Source organism: Chrysemys picta, chromosome 2, assembly GCF_011386835.1.
Source record: "Chrysemys picta bellii isolate R12L10 chromosome 2, ASM1138683v2, whole genome shotgun sequence".
NCBI classification, from domain to species: domain Eukaryota; kingdom Metazoa; phylum Chordata; order Testudines; family Emydidae; genus Chrysemys; species Chrysemys picta.
In genome coordinates, this window is record NC_088792.1 from 64,266,085 (window position 1) to 64,273,706 (window position 7,622).

Below are 7,622 nucleotides of genomic sequence, written 5' to 3' on the forward strand. Positions count from 1 at the left end.
GTATGTGTGAAACTGATTTTTTTCTTCCTAAGTGGAGCACTTTGCATTTGTCTTTGTTAAACTTCATCCTGTTTAACTCAGACCATTTCTCCAATTTGTCCAGATCATTTTGAATTATGACCCTGTCCTCCAAAGCAGTTGCAATCCCTCCCAGTTTGGTATCATCCGCAAACTTAATAAGTGTACTTTCTATGCCAGTATCTAAGTCGTTGATGAAGATATTGAACAGAGCCGGTCCCAAAACAGACCCCTGCGGTACCCCACTCGTTATGCCTTTCCAGCAGGATTGGGAACCATTAATAACATATGGTTATCCAGCGAGTTATGCACCCACCTTATAGTAGCCCCATCTAAATTGTATTTGCCTAGTTTATCGATAAGAATATCATGCAAGACCGTATCAAATGCCTTACTAAAGTCTAGGTATACCATATCCACAGCTTCACCCTTATCCACAAGGCTCGTTATCCTATCAAAGAAAGCTATCAGATTGGTTTGACATGATTTGTTCTTCACAAATCCATGCTGGCTGTTCCCTATCACCTTACCACCTTCCAAGTGTTTGCAGATGATTTCCTTAATTACTTGCTCCATTATCTTCCCTGGCACAGAAGTTAAACTAACTGGTCTGTAGTTTCCTGGGTTGTTTTTATTTCCCTTTTTATAGATGGGCACTATATTTGCCCTTTTCCAGTCTTCTGGAATCTCTCCCGTCTCCTATGATTTTTCAAAGATAATAGCTAGAGGCTCAGATACCTCCTCTATTAGCTCCTTGAGTATTCTAGGATGCATTTCATCAGGCCCTGGTGACTTGCAGTCATCTAACTTTTCTAAGTGATTTTTAACTTGTTCTTTTTTTATTTTATCTGCTAAACCTACCCCCTTCCCATTAGCATTCACTATGTTAGGCATTTCTTCAGACTTCTCGGTGAAGACCGAAACAAAGAAGTCATTAAGCATCTCTGCCATTTCCAAGTTTCCTGTTACTGTTTCTCCCTCTTCACTAAGCAGTGGGCCTACCCTGTCTTTGGTCTTCCTCTTGCTTCTAATGTATTGATAAAAAGTCTTCTTGTTTCCCTTTATTCCTGTAGCTAGTTTGAGCTCATTTTGTGCCTTTGCCTTTCTAATCTTGCCCCTGCATTCCTGTATTATTTGCCTATATTCATCCTTTGTAATCTGTCCTAGTTTCCATTTTTTATATGACTCCTTTTTATTTTTTAGATCATGCAAGATCTCGTGGTTAAGCCAAGGTGGTCTTTTGCCAAATTTTCTATCTTTCCTAACCAGCGGAATAGCTTGCTTTTGGGCTCTTAATAGTGTCCCTTTGAAAAACTGCCAACTCTCCTCAGTTGTTTTTCCCCTCAGTCTTGATTCCCATGGGACCTTACCTATCAGCTCTCTGAGCTTACCAAAATCTGCCTTCCTGAAATCCATTGTCTCTATTTTGCTGTTCTCCCTTCTACCCTTCCTTAGAATTGCAAACTCTATGATTTCATGATCACTTTCACCCAGGCTGCCTTCTACTTTCAAATTCTCAACGAGTTCCTCCCTATTTGTTAAAATCAAGTCTAGAACAGCTTCCCCCCTAGTAGCTTTTCCAACCTTCTGAAATAAAAAGTTGTTTGCAATGCAGTCCAAGAATTTGTTGGATAGTCTGTGCCCCACTGTGTTATTTTCCCAACATATATCCGGATAATTGAAGTCCCCCATCACCACCAAATCTTGGGCTTTGGATGATTTTGTTAGTTGCTTAAAAAAAGCCTCATCCACCTCTTCCACCTGGTTAGGTGGCCTGTAGTAGACTCCTAGCATGACATCTCCCTTGTTTTTTACCCCTTTTAGCCTAATCCAGAGACTCTCAACACTTCCATCTCCTATGTCCATCTCTACCTCAGTCCAAGTGTGTACATTTTTAATATATAAGGCAACACCTCCTCCCTTTTTCCCCTGTCTATCCTTCCTGAGCAAGCTGTACCCATCCACACCAACATTCCAATCATGTGTATTATCCCACCAAGTTTCAGTGATGCCAACAATGTCATAGTTGTATTTATTTATTAGCACTTCCAGTTCTTCCTGCTTATTACCCATACTTCTCGCATTTGTATATAGGCATCTAAGATACTGGTTTGATCTTTCCTCCCAGTTTTGTCCTGGCCCTCCTTTCTCTCTGCCAATATAGCCCACACTCCCTCTCGTTTCCGACCCATCTCCCAGGTCTCCGTGTTCCCCACTTACCTGTGGGCTTTGCTCACCTGTCCCCGTCGAACCTAGTTTAAAGCCCTCCTCACTAGGTTAGCCAGTCTGTGTCCAAATAGGGTCTTCCCCTCCTCGAAAGGTGAACGCCATCTCTGCCTAGCAGTCCTTCCTCAAATAGCATTCCGTGGTCTAGGAAGTATGGCTATAAACTGCATCTGACTGGAGGGCCTGGTGGCTATGTGGAGGAGATACTTCTGAGGTAGCACCTATAAAATATCACAATGTTGCAACTTCCAGAGTAAGTCGAGTATAGGGTGTCTCAAAACTCTAGCCCCCACTGCCTTGTGGGTATTCCTTGGTTGGAGTAAGGCTAAGGGACATCACCCTGACAGAAATGTGCCCTCATTGAGGCATTAGGCAACCAGCAGCAGCTCTAATCTGTTTCTCTCTGGTAGAAGCTGCAACCATTGAGGCGCTGAATGTCTAGACTTCGTCTGACCTTTGAACTCTGTCTGAATGGTCTAAAGAGAGGACGATAGGTCTAGGGCACCCTTCACTTCTCCATACTTTTTGCCTAGACATATGCATCGAAGGTAGGGTTGCCAGGTGTCCAGTTTTCACCTGGAACACCCAGTTGAAAAAAGACCCTGCCGGCTCTGGTCAGCACACCTGACTGGGCTGCTAAAAGTCTGGTTGACTGCAGCGGGGCTGGCAGGCTCCCTGCCCGGCTCTGCGTGGTTCCCAGGAAGTGGCCAGAGTGTCTGGCTCCTAGGTGGAGGGTCGGCCAGTGGGACGCCACGTGCTGCCCCCACCCTGAGAGTTGGCTCTCCAGCTCCCATTGGCCGGGAACTGCAGCCAATGGGAGCTGCGGGGGAAGCGCACGGAGCCAAATGGCCTCTTCTCTGCCTAAGAGCTGGAGGGACATGTCGCTACTTCCCTGGAGCTGCCTGAGGTCAGTGCTGCCCGAAGCCTGCACCCCAAACCCCCTCCCACATCCCAACTCCCTTCCCCAGCCCTGAGCCTCATCCTGCACCCAAACTCCCTCCTGGAGCCAGCACCCCCCGCATCTCAACTTCCTGTTCCAGTCCTGAGTTCCCTCCCACACTTTGAACCTCTTGGCCCCAGCCCAGAGCCCTTCTTGCACCCTAAACCCCTTATCCCTGACCCTACTCCAGAGCCTGGATCCACAGCCGGAGACCTCACCTCCTCCCAAACCCCAATACCCTGCCGCAGCCTGGAGCCCCTTCCCACACTCCGAACCCCTCGGCCCCACCCCCAGCCCAGAGCCCCTTCTTGCACCCTAAACCCCTTATTCCTGGTCCCACCCCAGAGCCTGCACCCCCAGCTGGATTCCGCACCCCCTTCTGCACCCCAACCCCCTGTCCCAGCCCATAGGCCCCTCCTGCACCTCAAACCCCGCACCCCCAGCCAGAGCCCTTCCCCCCCTCCCACACTTTTCCCCAGCCCAGTGAAAATGAGCAAGTGAGCACGGGTGGGGGAGAGCATGTGACGGGGGTGGGGCCTCAGAGAAGGGGTGAGGGAGAGTGGGGCCTAGGGCAAGGGTGTTTGGTTTTCTGCACTTAGAAAGTTGGCAACCCTTACTCAAAAGTCTTGGTGTGATGGTTGCAGAATTCCGTAAGGGGCATAAGGAACCTGAGGCAGCTACCAAGGTGTCCAAGCAGCCCTATTCAGGGGTGGCCTGCTTGCCTCTCATCCATTTATGTTCTAATGCTCTGCGCATGTATGTAAGAAATAAACAACAAAATAACCACAACAAAGTGGCATAAACATATTTTCTGAACGTAACAGTAGCCATTTCAAGGACAGACTATGGTGATTGTCACTGCAAAGGATAATAAGCCAGCACAGCAAAATTGAATATAAAGACTAAGTTATAAATGCAGTGATTATCCATTAGACATAGTAGCACGTAGTTGTTTTTTTCAAACAATTTATCCTTGGTTCGCTCGTGATAAACAAGTCTAGCTACATTAACCATTCTGTTATGATACAATCTAAAAGAAGTACCTGAAATGAGGTATTATTAGAGGCATCTTAAAAATGTAAGAATAATTCTTGGAAAATCAATCTAGCATGTATTTTATCTTTTACTTCTCTTTGAGAGAATAATTGCCCCAGTAGATGATTGTGGACTGTTATAAGATGTAATTTGTTCTGTCAGTTCTCTGAAATGTTTTACAGATTAGTACTTAAGAGCTGGCATTTACAAACCTCCTACTGAAGCTAATGTGTAGCAGTATTCAATACATTTTTCCATATAGCTATTTCTAGAACTGCTTGTGTTTTCTATTTTTTGTTTAAAGATGTGTAGATTTAAAATTATTACACAAATCTCTGAACTCTTTATTGGGAATGCAAATAATGGAATTGATCCTGCAAATAGATAACATGCACACATACCCGAGTTCCCTTGAATTCAGTGGGAGTTTGCACGGGAATAAGGGACCTCAAGTGGGGACCTGTTTGCAGGATTAATCCCAAAGAACAAGTTTTCAACTCTACAGATTTATTTCAGGAGGGCTAGTGAGTCTTGAACTGTTGTGGTGGTTATTACTTATTTTTATTCTGGTAATGTCTAGCGGTTCAATTCAGGATCGGGGCCCTGCTGGGTGCTGTACAGCCTCATTAAAAAAAGAGAGAGTCCCTACCTGGAAGAACTAAAAATCTAAATAGAGAAACAGACCAAAGGTTGAGGGGCAGAGGTGAAGGGGATGCAACATAGAAATGAGAATGGGGGGCAAACAATGTGGTAGCTCTGCTTTTAAAAATAATTATTTGTATCACTGTGGGTTTTGTTTTGTTAAATAAGGGCAAAAAATTCAGGGGCTTGGTTAACTGGATCATAGGAGTTGGAAAAAGAAGGGAGAAAAGGGCAATATTGAGGGAAGAGGAGGATGAAGGCTTTCCTTGTTGTTATGAAACAGAAAGCCTGGCCAGGTCTCAGTCTGTTCCCTAATGAACAAGTGACCAATCACAAAAGTGACCACCACAGTTAGCATTGATTTGCTGGTATCCTTGCTGGCAGTTTCAGGAGAGGAGACACTAGGCTTTGAAATCTAAGATAGCTTGTATCCCCCTAGAAGTGATCTCTCCAGGTCCTTGCATTGATTGGACAATGTGGTCAGGGCACCTTTCACTGCATATCTCTTTGTTCTGCATCTGCTATGGTCTCCAGGACTGGCAACCTAGCACCTATCACTGGTGAGAAGGTCATTTTATTTTTATTTTTTTGGCATTAAAAAGTAAATAAAAAGAGCATTCCTAGACATGGCAGGATCAAGTTTTGTAGAATTTCTGTAGCTAATCAATGCAGAATTTTTATTGTTAAAAAATTGGTGTATTTTTGGATGATATGTAAGACTTCTGGGGGACGTTCTTTGATCATGGTTATAGTAAATTCAACAGATTTTTGTCATTGTTTTGTATTTGATGTTGCAAATCAGGCTTTAGTGTCTACCATATTTTTCAGTGCCAGAATAACTTGTCTCCTAAGTGTCAGTCTCTTAATAGGCTTGCTTATTAAAAGAACATCTGCTTCCCAAGTATTCTGGCTCATCACTTGAGAATTCAGTCTTAATTTTCTGCATGATTGCTTCTAAGATTTTGAAAATATACCTGTATTGGTTTATCCAGGCCTTTGGTTGGTTAAAATACAGCAGTAAATATATGAAAAGTTCACTTTAACACAAGTGAAAAGATAAAGGAGTATCCACACTTTGGGGACCTTTGTGGTAATGGGGAAATTTAAGTTTTAATGTCAGGATGAATTAGGCTTATTGCTTGGCCAAAATGGTGACTATGTAGATATAGAGTTCTGAGGAGGAAGAAATGAGACTTTTGGATGACTGTCAGTATTTTCTTATTGGGATAGTGTACTATGCAAAGCTACATTGAAATGTCCTATTTCTGGGCTTTATAAATTACTCTGTGTACAAAATGCTCCCAAAATGGGTGTGAGAGCTGTTTGTGAGAATGTCAGGTGCAGATTATTGGATCATGATGGAAAACTAACATTAACAACAACCGAGGAAGAAAGGTGGTGATATTCTATTCAAACCACACTCAGACTCCCCTGATAGCTTGGCCAAAATTCAAACTAGAATGGAAGAACTGGGGCATGGAAGGCAGTAAGTACCTGAGCAGCCTTCACATGTGCTGCTCCTATATATCAACCATGTGGCAGGTGCTGCAGGCCACATGGTGCCAGTGGACACTTGTAAAAACAAATAAGTTTGGAAGGGAGCAATGTCTGCACTGTACTGTACAAATTTATTCCATCCTATTTGGCAAAAGAGGTAGGTTGCAAGATATAAAACCGTACATAGAATTTATTAAACCCCACTATGGCTATTTACATAGCGGCAATGTTGTGACATCAGAGGTTCTCTAACACATTTACTGTGGGAATGCCCTATGGCACAGCTCTTAATTAGAATTCATTTAGCCTTGCAGCAGCAGTTTCACCGAGGTTGAAGTTAGTCATTAAAGGAGACGTTAGTCACTTACTGTCTTTGAGCAGTCTCAAATACTTGAGAATCGCTTTGGCTACTAAGAAGATCCTTCTCAACATGTGGAAAAAAATTTCAATTAGCAATAATCATGCCTTGGATTAATCTCATTGGCTACAATACTGCCACTGCGCAAGATCCTGCATGAGATTTGGTGGAGCAGTGCTCTCCTGGCTGTTGCTAAATTTGAGATGGCATCCTTAATCCAGGTGAGTAAATTCCACATGTGCAAGCAGATTTGGCATTCAGTTTTAAGAAAATTAGTAGTTAACAACTTAGGTTAGAAATATCTAGGGTCTCTCATGATGTTTTATAAGTTATAGTGCTGGAACCCATTTAAAACTTTAATTTTTTTTTTAGTTTCTAGTCTGACTCTGAGGATGCCCTGCAGATATGTTACCGTTTTCAGCAATTCTCTGTGGGGCGGTACACTATACGATATAGTCTACTGTGATGTAAGTTTGACCTTCATTTATGGGTTTTGTGTCCATGTTTGTCTATGTATGGTGGCATTTCTCCTACTGTTGGTTTTGTTCATCAGAGGATGTCTGATATGAACTTCATCTTTTTACCATTGTACAATATAACTGGAAATTTGCGCTGGCTGGGCCTTACAAATTGTTTAAGGATGTGTAGATTTGTGGTCCCAGTACAAGAATGATGTTGATTAAGGTGAAGCCAAATTGTTCTAAACCTTTTCAGTCTAATTTATAAAACATATACAATAAATTAGAGGCCAAAAGTTATATAAATGTTTTCTATAAAATGAGTAACACATCAGAAAGCAATGGGCTTAATTTGTAGCAAGGGAGATTTAGGTTAGACATTATGAAAGACTTTCTAACTAAAAGGTAGCTAAGCTCTGGAATTGTCTGCCAAGGGAGGTTGTGGAAT

General features: G+C 43.0%; 1 non-coding gene across 1 annotated transcript; it reads right to left on the reverse strand.

Moving 5' to 3' along the window:
• Positions 1 to 6,726: 6,726 nt before the first annotated feature.
• Positions 6,727 to 6,868, reverse strand: LOC112061299 (U4 spliceosomal RNA). The gene has a single exon (XR_002890182.2). It is a non-coding gene; the product is annotated as a U4 spliceosomal RNA (small nuclear RNA).
• Positions 6,869 to 7,622: the final 754 nt, after the last annotated feature.